At 33.8% G+C, this 13,580-nt stretch overlaps 1 pseudogene; it reads right to left on the reverse strand.

Moving 5' to 3' along the window:
• Nucleotides 1-12,320: 12,320 nt before the first annotated feature.
• On the reverse strand, nucleotides 12,321-13,129 carry LOC113175932 (glutathione S-transferase A4-like; annotated as a pseudogene).
• Between the last annotated feature and the right edge of the window lie 451 nt (nucleotides 13,130-13,580).

Consider the following 13,580-nt stretch of genomic DNA (forward strand, 5'->3'; position numbering starts at 1 on the left):
GTCTATCTTTTTCATTTGAGGGAAAATATTGAGCATTTGACTTCACACTTCTTGCTTTCTTTATTCATTATGATATTTTACAGATCCATTCATTAACCAGATTATATTAAACCAATCTTATCCCTGAGGTGTAACCAACTTAATAATGATAAACTATCTTTTTACTGTGTTTTTAAATGCAGCTTGCCAATATTTTATTAAGCATATTATCCTGAATTTTTTTTCTTATTTTTTATCTTGTTTGGGCATGATACTAGATGCACAGAATGAATTTAGCTGAGTCTCTGTCTTGTCTTGGCTTATCTAAGTTTTTGGTAGCCTCATGGTTTAATTTAGTGCAAAGAAGTGACAGGAAGTGAACTCAGGTGCACTTAATAACTTAGCCACATCCCCAACCCTATTTTGTAATTTACTTAGAGACAGGGTCTCACTGACTTACTTAGGGCCTCCTGATTGCTGAGGCTGTCTTTGAAGTTTTGATCCTCTTGTCTCAGTCTTCCCATCTGTTGGGATTACAGGCATATGCTACCACAACTGGCCATAGATTTGTACTACTCACACAAAGATACAAAATGGTACTTCTGTGCTAGCCTCCATGCCACTGTGAATATTAAAGCATAACAAATTTAACATTAAACATTCTGCTTCAAGGAGTTATAACAAAAAACACAGGAAACTTTTCGGAGAAATTCTTATCTAATCCATAGAAGAGTTAAACTTTTCTCTGTTTCATAGCAGATGATGAGGGAACTTGTCATGGCTTCAATTGTGTTCCACAAATGACTTAAAGATCTTCCATTAGACCCATCTCTTAAAGTATTAATCATTTCCCAATATTGCCAATCAGGGGACCAATATTTTAATACATGGTCCTTTGAAGGGCATTTAAGCTTTAATATGTAATGATTATGAATCAGGGAATTGCAATTGAAAGCCATAATAACAACCACATTATACTCTTTGTTATGATTTTAAAAAGAATGACAAAGATAAGTTATGACAGATCAAAAGAAAACTTTTGTACACTGTGGTGTACAAAAGATAATATAGACTTGAAAAATATTACAAACATTTCTCAAAAGCTGAAATCAGAGCTATCATATAATTTAAGTATTGTACCCCTGAGTATATAATCAAAGGAAATCAGTGTGCTATAGAAAGAATTGCACTTTATTGTTTATTACAGCTTTACTCCCAGTAGACAAAATATGCAGGCAAACTAAATCTTTATCAAAGAATGAGAAAATACTATAGATGACTAATAGAATATAAACACAAAAGACTAAAATCCTATCTGGTATAACAGTATCAATGAACCTGGAGAATAAAAAAACAAAAGTAAGCTAGGAACAGAAATAAAAATACTCAAAGTTGTTTTCATGTATAATAAAAGAAGTCATTACATAGAAGCTAAGTGGAATTGCATATTTATATATTAGATAAGAGGGGCTGTATGAATAGAAATGGTATGGGTTTTTTAAAGTTTTAAAATATTCAAAATGAATTAAAATGAACACTAATTGTATCTATTAATGAAATTTAGTATGATACTTCCATGCATCCATCCACACACAACACATACAAAAGTTACTAACAAAAACTCTAATTTGTATTAATCATGGTTGTATTCTCAGGTCTGCTTTTCTTGACTTCTACTTATGAGAGAAAACATTCAGTATTTTTATGTCTTGGTTATTTTACTCAATATAATGAATCCTCAATGTCTACCCATTTAGCTACAATGACAGGATTTTATTTTTTTCCTCATGATTGAATAATATTCCATCATGAATACATACACTATGTTTTCTTTATTAATGTACTTTCTGATGTGAATCTGCACTGATTTAATGTTTTAGCTATTGTGGAAATGGTGCAATATCAGTCTTTTTGATATTGTTGACTTCATTTTTATATTCTCAGAAATATGTTAGATAGATTGCATGGTAAATCTAGTTTACATTTGTTGAGGATATTTATATTATTCTTTATAATGACTGTGCTAATTTACATTCCAACCAATCATAAGAAAGAATTTCTTTCTCTACATCCTGTCAGCATTTGTTCTCTATGATAGCCACTATAACTTAGATGAAATGGTATCTTATGGGTTTACTGACAGATGATGAAAGATTCTTTTCTGAAGCAAGACAATGGTGCAAATTTTGGATTACTTTTCTAAGTGTCCCTCAAGTGTATGAAAATCATTATTTTTTTCCAGTAAGTAGAATTGCCAAATTCTGCACATATAACTTTTGATGAAGCTCTTTTTCATCTGTACTCAACCCAGAAGGAATAAATATTGCAAAGTATTTTTCTTAATGCTGTATATTTCTCTTAATGCTGTTTATGCAGGTTCCAACCCTTACAAAATTCCAAATTCTGTTAGTACTTACCAATATTCTCCCTTAGTTTCTCACCTCAAAATGCCACTGTATACCTATTCTTTTGATTCTTCTTTATGGAAGATGGCATGCATGTTTGGCACATCTACTTAGACACCTTAAGTCTCCCCAAAATGAAGAAAATGTTGATGAAACATAAAATTTCAGACAAACAGAAGAAATAAATTTCACTCATCTTCTGTTAACAATAGTATATGTAATAAAAATGCATGATATTTCAAAAACAGAAGTGCAATTATAATTATAGGTTAATCCAAACATACATACATATATGATATATTTATTTTTTATTAGAGCATTGAGTTATGTATAGTAGTTGGATTCACTTTGGCACAACCACAAATACATGAAATTAGACTTAGCACATTTTAGCTTTCAGTACTACTCCAACATTCCACAATTCTCCTTCCTCTGTTCTATTAATCTTTTTTTAAGTGATACTTTCACATAAATAGAAAGGTTTAATTCTGTGGCACATTTTATACACAGTATAATTTTGTAAGGTTAATTATATTTTTCCTATCCTACTATAACCCTCCTTCTAACTCCATCTTCATTTCCTGTTGCATAGATCTTTCTTATATCTTTGTGATATCTTATGCCTCCTCTTCCCTTATTTTGTTTTATCTCCCACATATGAGAAAAAAAAAACATTTTACCCATGATTTTCTGAGTCTATTAAGATGATTATAAAATTATTGATCTTAATTTTATTTGTGGTGAATTACATTTATTGATTTGTGTATGTTGAACAAAACTTGTATCCTCAAAATGCACCTGATTGGGAAAGCCATTTGATCATGACGTACTATCATCTTGATGTATTTTGTACTGCAGTTTAGTAATATTTAATTAAAAATTTTTGCAACTATATTTATCATATATCTGTAGTTTTCTTTCTTTAAACTGTCTTTGGTTTTGGAATCCATGTTATACTAAAACTTCATAAAATGAATTTGGGAGCGTTCCCTCCCTTTCAATTTTGTAGAAGAGTTTGTGAAAGACTTGTGTTAGTTCCCTTGTAGGAGATAGTAAAGAATCCATGTGGTCCTAGTTTATTAGAAGGATTCTAATTGTTTCAATTTTATTTCTTGATATTGGTCTTTTTAGGTTTTTTACATTCATTTGGTTCAATATCATACGTGTCTAGAAATATGTCAGTGTTTTCTAGATTTCACAGTGAATCAAAAATTTCTAAAAGTTTTTAATGATTCTGTGGATTTCAGAGTGGCTGGTGATATCTCCTTTTTCATTTCTAATTTTGCTTATTTGTACCTTCCCTTTCTTTTGGTTAGTTTAAATGAGGGTTTTTTTCCCTTTTTTTATCTTTTCAAAGAATCAACTCTCTTGCTTTATGTTATCCTCAATTTCTTTAATTTTTTTACTCTGATATTAATTTTTCCCTGTCTCCTACTAATTTTGAAACTTGATCCTTCTTTCCCAAGGCCTTAAGTAGTGTATAACTTTACTTAAGTAGTGTATAACTTTTTTAGTGTGTGTGTGTGTGTGTGTGTGTGTGTGTGAGAGAGAGAGAGAGAGAGAGAGAGAGAGAGAGAGAGAGAGAATTTAATGAAGGCTATGCTATAAATTTTCCTATTACAACTTTTCTTCTATTGCCACAGATTATGCTATATTTCTGTGTTCCAATTTGTTTATAAGAATTTTTCCCCTCTCATTTCTTCTATACTTCATTCATATTAAAACTATTGCTTAATCTTCATACATTTATGTTGTTTCTATTATTTTTCTTGTTGTTGATTTCTATATTTATCCCATTATAATCTAATAGATAACCAAGATTAATTATATTTTTCTTTTGGTAAGACTTACACCATTGTTTAACCTGTGCATGTCATCTCAAAGTGGATTAAACACAAGAATTAGGCCAAAACCTCTTCAATTGCTAGAAGAAATAAATTTAACTGATCAAATAATAGAAACCTATCAGAACTTCTGAAAATGAAATGACAAAATAATCAAATTAACTCACTTGAAAATATCACCAAAAAATTAGATTGCATGAAAAATAAAATTCTGACTTTGAAGGCAGTCTTCAGACCTTGAAGTTTATGTACTTAAGAAAACAATATGCACTACAGAGGAAAATGATAATAAGATAAAAATATGCAAGAATTCTTGGAAGACACCATAAGACTAAACTACAGAGTCTTTGGATAATATAGAACCTGGAGATACAGGCTAAAGTAACCAAGAACATATTCAATATATGGTAACAAAAAATAGTTTCATTATTTGAAATGAGATACACATTTACATATAAGACATGATCAGAAGAGAACATCTCCAAGACATGTCATAATCAACATGCCTAACAGAAAATAAGGAAAGAATATTAAAAGCTGTAAGAGAAAAATGTCAGGTAATATTTAGCTGCAAATTATAAAGATTTATTTTTGACTTCTCAACCCATACTACAAAATTAAGAAGGGACTGAAATAAGATATTTAAGCCTTAAAAGTAAAAAAAAAATTACCAACATAATTAATATATCTGACAAAGATTTTTTGATAGAGAATTAAAATTATCCATGGCAAGTATGATATAAAAGAATTTATAACCATAAGCCAGCACTACTATGAATACTCCAAGAACACACAGAGGAACCTAAAACCAACACCAAAACTCATAATCAGAGGAACATCAATAGAAGAGTAACCAAATAAATGAAAATAAAGACATAATTAAATATGGTAAACAAATTTAAATGAGGAAACTACAAACACATATCAATAACAACACTGAATGTAAAATTTCTCAACAATCCAGTTAAAGAAATAGATTACCACGATTGTTTTAAAAACTTTTTTAAAATAGTAGACTGTTTGCAAAAATATTTTTTGGTTCTATAGGCAAAGACACCTTCAGGGTTGTTATAGGGAGCCACTTCAGAAAACACTCTAAATTGAAATCAAAGACAGCTTTATTTACCTAGCCAGGGACTGTGATTCACTCCTAGAGACTGAAGCTTTGTGGGAGAATAGCAGCTTCCTGGTCCGTTTCTTGAGAATTTATGGACAAAAACCACAACTCAGTGGCTTGCTTAGCATTATGTAAGCAAACCAATCACAGTAATTAAAACAATAGTAATTGGAACTTGCAAGCAGGACTAGAGTTTTCCAGTTAGCAAGCAATCAAGAAGAAAAGCTTGAAAAAAGCAATCAGCTTTGCAATTCAGTTGGCCACATTCCCTGGTTCCAGCAGGTGCTAGACAACCATATCCTGAGTTTGAGCTGAGGTCAGTGGAGGCAAGAAAGAATCTTCCCAAAGCTACGTAGACCCACAAGTGCACTCAAACCCAGGATGCAGCTCACCGCAACTACCGCTGCACCCTGAGTGGGGTACAATGTGTGGGATACAAAGTATAGAAAAACAATTTTTATAAAAAACAGCTTTCATTTTAGTGTCTCAGAAACACCTCATATAACAGATTTTTATAGAATGCAGGAAAATTAAGTTTTAGGCCTGTGTCTGACAGTTCTTGCTTTGTAAATGTCTTATCTCACCCATCAAAACCTTATCCCTATAATCTATATTTTTTAATCTATAACCTATAACTTATACCTTTACTAATTTTATTGATTAGCTTATATAATAACAGAGTGAAAATAAAATTTGGGAAGAATATTCTATACAAGTGGTGCAAAAAAAGAAAAGAAAGAATAGCTTTCTCTCTTGTCTCACAAAACAGATTTCAAGAGAAACTAATCAGAAGAGACAAAGAAGACCACTAAATCTTGGTAAAGGGAAAAATTCAAAAAAGCAATAGTTAGTATATATGCCCCATATGTTAGTGTACCTGATATCATTTTTAAACAGTGCTTTTTGACATTAATTCCCAGAGAGGCAATTTAATAATACTGGATGATTCTGAAAATCTTTCACAAATAGACAAATTATTTAAATATAAAATCAATAAATATTTCTGATATAAATAATATTCTAAATAAAAAACCTAATAATATATACAAATATTTTATCCCAGTTTTTTATATCTTCTTTTAGTTCATGGAACATTTTAATAAACAGCTTTTTATAACCTTACTTTGGACTTATGTCCACTTCATATGTGTAGAGATTATGAATTTTGGGGAGAGAAATGTTACCTATTCTCTCATGTTTTCAGAAATCTTAGACTTCTGCATCAATTGAAATAGATTCTCATTCTGTTTTAAATGTATTTCCTATTGTATGTTATCTTTTTTGTTTTGGTACTATTGCTCTTGGTATATGACTAAATGTTAAGGAGTTGTTTCTCCTTAGGGTCTGACTATAGGCTTGGGGATTTTGTTTCTCCAATTCCATGTTAATGTATTGTTCAAGCTTGGGTGAACTATATAATATGGGTTAAGATTTATTTATATATTTGACTGAGTTATGAGAATTGTTTGCAGCAGGATCTCTACTCTGTGACCATAAAGTGTTCCAATCATGTTTAGCTCCTCTTAAAGGAAGTGGGGGGGGAGATTGAAATAGCCATAATGTTGTCAACAGAGATGTGTAGACTGAAAATAAATGTCTGGTGTCATTTTTGTCATCTATAATATTAATTGCCACCAATATAGGAATGGTGGGGCCAGCATTTAACATCAGCGCCAAAAATAACAAAAATGAACTAGATCAGACTTTGAGTATGAATAATATAAACTATGTAGTTCTATTAGACAGTGGGATTACAGTTTATTAAGTGAAGGATGGAAAGGCAAGAGGAAGTTTGAATATTTAGAAAGTAAACAGAGGAGAGTCGGGAGATAGGGAGCAGATGGTGGGTAAAAAGAAGAAGAAATAAAAAATAACCATAAGAGAAGCATGGGAGGGAGGGAAGAAGGGAAGGAGACAGGGAATAAAGAAATTCTTGACTATTAATAAAGAAAGTGCAGATGGGCTAAAAAGAGAGACATGGTACAAACAGATACAGATCAAAACATTGAAATACAGATGTAATTATCCTATCAAATCAAGATTAAATAATAAATATTTGAAGAAGAAAGCATTTCAAATGGATGTAAAATTGTATATTTTCTTATTTATCAATTTATATTTGAAACTATTCACTCATTTAAAAAATCCACCTCCCACACACCCACAAAAAATTCACATAATGAAAAAAGCAAAAATTCATGAAACAATTGATATTTTAAAACATTCAAATTTTTAAAAGTTAAAAAATGGGAAGGATGGCTAGAGAGAAGATGGATACAGAGAAAAAAAAACAAGAAAAAAAGATAAAATCTTTTTTTTTCTTTTTTTTATTGGTTGTTCAAAACATTACATAGTTCTTGATATATCATATTTCACACTTTGATTCAAGTGGGTTATGAACTCCCATTTTTACCCTGTATACAGATTGCAAAATCTTAATAAGAAGAACTTGATTCTCTAAAGTGTTAAAGACTGTTGACAAAAATAAATTTTTATTTTTTGTGTTTATTTCTGGGCTCTGTAACCTTTGGACCAAGGGTTGGGGATTGTTAGCTCAACATCTTTGTGTTCTTCACCTGGTTGCCAGCTATTGTGGCTAAGAACTAAAGCTAGTTGCAGTAGCTCTTAGTTTTATGCCTCTCTGTATAGGGTGACATAGACTGATAAGTGCTGACAAAGTATGCATTCTTATAGTGGTTCAAAGTTCCTTTTTCACTCTGTCAGAGGCTATTTGAGATTTGATTCACACCTTCCTTTTTCTGGGGAGACTTCAATCTCTGCTGGATATCTGGATCTCAGGGGCTTCCCATACATTCTACATTAAGAGAATAGAGTCTAAATTTTCAACTTTAATCTTCAATACCATGATGTGAAATAATCATTTTGAGTCCTGGAGTGCAGATTCTGTGTAGCCATAATTGGTGTCTACCCAAATCTCTTATGGAGTACCAGCTACCAGTGAAGCTCTCCCCACTTGGTAGCTAGAACTTGTATGCTCTAGCCATAATTTTCTTTTGCCCATTTCTTTCAGATTCACTCAGAGACACTCTGGGGTTTGTAGTAGGTGACTGCTAGGACAGCTGGTAACTAGACAAGTTCCCAATCTTCTGCCTCAGCTCTCAGCCATGTAGTGCTTATGGTTCCCATGTTGGTGAACCCAGTTCCTGCCAACTTATCTACTTGTGGTTTAAGTGACTGAGTTGCTTTTCACTCAGCAATATCTCCCAACCCCAACTCTGGATCCATTAAGATCAGCTGCTTTATTCTTTATAGTTTCTTCCAAGACACTTAACCTCCCTCTTTTAAAAAATTTTGTTGTTTTTCCTTGGTTATACATGAAGAGTCCATTTTGATAAAATTACACAAGCCTAAAATATATCATATTCTAATTAGGACCCTTTTCTTGTGGGTGGGCATGTTGGTGAGGTTCACTTAAGTAATTTCTTATGTGTACATAGGAAAATTACATTAGATTTTTTTCTACCACCTTTCTTGTTTCTATCCCCTTCCTTCCTTTTGTTCCCCCTTGTATAAAATACTGAACTCCCTCCCCCATCACAATATGGTTTAGCTCTCACCTATAAGTAAAATCATTTGACCTTTAGTTTTTAGGGGGTTGGCTTATTTCACTTAGCATGAATCTCAAGATACATTTATTGACAAATGCTATAAATTATAACTGAGTAACATTCCATTGTATATATAATATAGTTTATTTATCCATTCATCTGTTAATGGCCATCTAGGGTTGATTCCATAGCTTAGCTATTGTGAATTATTCTGCTATTAATATTGGTATGGCTGTGTTACTCTATTATGCTGATTTAAAATCTTTTGAATAATTGCCAAGAAAGGGATAACTGGGTCAAATGGTGGTTCCACTTCTAGTTTTCTGAGGAATTTCCATACTACTTTCCAAAGTATTTGCACCAATTTGCCATCCCACAGCAATATATGAGCATTCTTTTCTCCCCATATGCTTACCAACATTTCTTGATAACTGCAATTCTAACAGGAGTAAGATGGAATCTCAGTGTAGTAAAACTACAGGTATATCTATTTTTGCTTGGACTTCCCCTCCCCTTAGAAACTACGATTGCCACCACTACCACCATCAAGGTATATATTATTTTTTATATTTTGTTTGAAGTTTCTATGGTTTCTTTTATTCTTTAGAAGTTTGAAGTTTCTATATTTCTTTAACTGCCTCCCCAAATTCTCAGTGAGTTCCCTTAGTTACCCACCTCACTGAGAAGTTTTCCCAGTTTTTAAGTCTGGTGCTAAAGAAATGTTGGGACATTTACCTTGCTTTTATCTACACACTTCTCTTGCAATATATTTTGAAAGTAGCAAACTACTCGTGATAGTTCCAATGCATAGGGACCTAATAGTCTGGGCGGGGGCGGGGGGGGGGCACAACTTGTTATTTCATCACTGCCACAGTCTGGCTGAGCACAATTCAGGAGCCACTTTTCAAAAGAAACTAACTTTATTTTTAGAACCACACATGCCAATCAAAACAGCTCCTCAGGAAAAAAACCCTCAGAGCCCAACTGCCACCACCGGCTTCCCACAAGCCTCTCCCCCACACCCCAGCCTCTCCACCTCCCACAATCCTCCTGCTCTTGAGGCCAATTGGCTGGGTTGCGTGGACGGAGCCAAAGAAGTCCCCCAATGAGCAGCTCCATGGTCTGAAAGGGCAGGGAAACAGCCCAATGAGCATCACCACAGAGGAGCCAATCAGCTAGATGTTGCTGGGGCCAATGTGAGCCAATCATCAGCTGGCAGCTGGAAGTTTGCTGGCAGCTGGAAGTTTGCTGGGGCCCCTTTGGCTGTGGCTCTCAACATCTCCCCCTCTCTGTTTAAACATGCTGTGAGCCAATAATCAGCCAGCAGCTGGAAGTTTGCTGAGGCCCCTTTGGCTGTGGCTCTCAACACATCACAGTAACATTTCTTCATAAAACAAAAATAAACTGTAAATAGGACAAACATAAGCTTTCAAGCAGTTCATTCCATAGCCAAACAAGGCAGGCATTTACAAATGCAAATTTATTCAATCAGTTATTGATAACAGTGGGAACTTTTCTTTGCAGAAAGAATAGTTTGAGAACACTGGGAGAAACATAGTCAATTAAAAAAAGAAAATTATTTCAAATAATTTCTTTATTTGATAAATACTCAGTGCTATTACTCATTTTTGTCTTTTGAAGAATGTGTAAAGTTGGATGTGACTGAAGAATTTACTTTTCTGAAGTTCTTACAGATCAACTATTCTGGGTGTATTGGCAAACTATGTGGATTAGTGGCCTCTAAGCAACATTTTTTTTTTCTCTCATGAGTCTGGAGGCTGGGAATTGAAGGCTACAGGGATGGCTGAATTATATCCACTAATAGACTTATTTCATAATTCATAGATAGTGAACCTTGCTGTGTCATCATACAGCAAGAGGCAATGGGAAGTCCCTTCAGTTTCTTTGAAAGTTGAATCAATATGATGTAGAATCAATCTTCATGAGATAACAGCCTCCCCCAAATTTCTACCTTCTAATTCCATGAAATTAGGGAATTTGTGGTACCAGAGCAAAAATGGTCAGTTTACACTAGACAAGAATATTTTTTAAAGGAACCAAGAAAACACAAACTTGGTACAACATGTAGTGTAATCTACCTAAGCCAAAACTGTAGTGCTAAAATATGTGTAAAACACAAAGTTAACATAAATCATGTGAAAATATGCTTAAAGCATTTAAAAGAAAATATCATATACATAATATTTGAAACTTTTCTTATTTGTTCTTTCTAGATATACATGAAAGCAGAGTGTATTTTGACATAGTATACATTCATAGAATAAGTGCAACTTGTTCCCATTAGGATTCCATTATTGTGGTGTATATGATGTAAAGTTACATTGGTCACATATTCACATATAAAGATAGAAAAGATATGTCTGATTTATTCCAATGACTTTTCTATTCATGTCCTCCCTTTATTCTCTTTATTCCCCTTTGTCTTGTCCAAAAAATCTATTATTTACCACACTTGCTTGTGGGTTAGCATCCACATCAGAGTAAACATTCTGCCTTTGGTTTGGGGGACTGGCTTATTTCACTTAGCATCTTATTCTCCACTTTAATCCATTTTCTAGCAAATGAAATTATTTCATTTTTCTTTTTGATTAATATTCCATTATTGTGTGTGTGTGTATCACCATGTCTTTATCCAGTCATTTGTTGTTAGGCACCTAGGTTGATTCTATAGCTTGGTGTGAATTGAGCTCCTATAAATGTTGGTATGGCTGCATCACTGTAGAATGCTAATTTGAAATCCTCTTGGATATATGCTAAGTAGTGGGATAACTGAATCAAATGGTGATTCCATTCCAAGTTTTCTAAGAAATTTCCATACTGGAATCCAGTTGCAATCTCACCAGCAAGTGAAATTCTTGACAACTGCCATCCTGACTAGGATGAGATGGAATTTCAATGTAGTTTTTACAATTTTTTTCTTTTTTAATAATTGGTAAATTCTTTATTTTGGCTAATATCAGCTGCATTCATTACTACCATTTGACTTTAAGCTCAGAGCAGACTCACTCATTAGAAGTTGAGTTGTTAATAGACACTTAAAAATTGGGATGAGACTGGAGAGGACACTTAGACATAAAGAGAGGAGAAAGGAACTCAGGGGAGAATGTGGGATCCTGACAATTATCAGGATGGACTAAAATAGGACATGAGTAACTTGACCAGATCTAAGTCAATGACAGATTTCCCAAAAAAGGTTTTCCAAAAAGTGTCTTATAAAAATTATTCACTAGACTCAAAAAAAGGTTGACATCTTTCAAAGAGAAGATCTCCTCAACATGAAAAACCCAACTTAACACACAGCACTATAACAGAGCTAAGAGTAATTAAGATAGCACTGCAGACACAGCCATCTCAGGGGACAAGCTCCCATTCAGATATGGTCACATTATGGCATAAAGATATTGTAGACCATTCTCAGTAGATTTCATCAGGAGGGAGCTTCTTCTTGCTTCTAGGCTCAAGGAATCTCTTAATTGTAGAGAAATTACTTAATGTCACTGTGTTTTCCTGGAAGAAAGGAAATGCAGACAGGAAATTAGGAATTTTCTCTTCAAGAGCCAAAATGGTCTGGAGTAGAATCATATTAGCAAGGCTCATCTGATTACCAACAAGAAAGGAGCGCCATGAACCGCACAAAGTTTGATTTACAACTTTTTAATTGCTAAATATTGAACATATTTTTCAGACCTTTTATATTTTTTCTTCTATGAAGTGCCTGTTCAGTTCTATAGTCCATTTGCTGATAAGGTTACGTTTTTGGTGTTAACTTGTTTTGAAGTTAAAATCTTTTCAAACACGGGAAAATATCTAATTATAGCCTTCTGGGCCATGTTAACCACTTCCTTTTGTTGATCATCTTAAGAAAAGATGCATGATAAGCAGTTAAAGCAGATCCAGTGTCCCCTCCACATACATGTCAATCAGGGTTCTTTCCTTGAGGTCCTTGTCAAACAGCTGGTGCTTTTCTGCTATGTAGTGGAGAATGCATGGAATCTGGACCCACTTCATTCCATCAATTTCAACCATGGGCACTTGTTGGAACAGCAAGTGGTTACCATCCTGCAACTTGTGCAACTGTTCTTTCGTTTTACGAAATTCTTCATTAAACTCGACTCCAGCGGCTGGAAAAATCCATCTTATGTATTCCATGTGGCTTCTTCCATTGGAGTAGTAGAGCTTGGGCCTCGCTGCCATGATGACTTTTCAGCCTTCTGAAAAACAAATGCAGCAAGCAGTTCCTCACACAGGAACCAACAACCCATGTTTTTAAAGTTGTGTCCTTTGCCAGTGCTCAGGGGGCTGGGGTCCACTCGGAGTGCCACGAACTGCACAAAGCTTGACTTACAATTTTCTAATTGCTAGATGTTGAACATATTTTTCAGACATTTTATATTTTTTCTTCTATGAAGTGCCTGTCCATTTGCTGATGAGGTTATGTTTTTGGTGTTAACTTTTTTTGAGTTATTTGTATATCCAGAGATTAGGGCTGTATCTGAAGTACATGTGGTAAAGATTTTTCCCATTCTAGTTGTAGTTGGACATAATACATTTATTTTATTTATATGTGGTGCTGAGGACCAAACCCAGGGCCTCACACATGCTAAGCTGGCACTTTACCACTGACCCACAACCCCAGCTCCCCTCT

This window comes from Urocitellus parryii, chromosome Y (genome assembly GCF_045843805.1).
Source record: "Urocitellus parryii isolate mUroPar1 chromosome Y, mUroPar1.hap1, whole genome shotgun sequence".
NCBI classification, from domain to species: domain Eukaryota; kingdom Metazoa; phylum Chordata; class Mammalia; order Rodentia; family Sciuridae; genus Urocitellus; species Urocitellus parryii.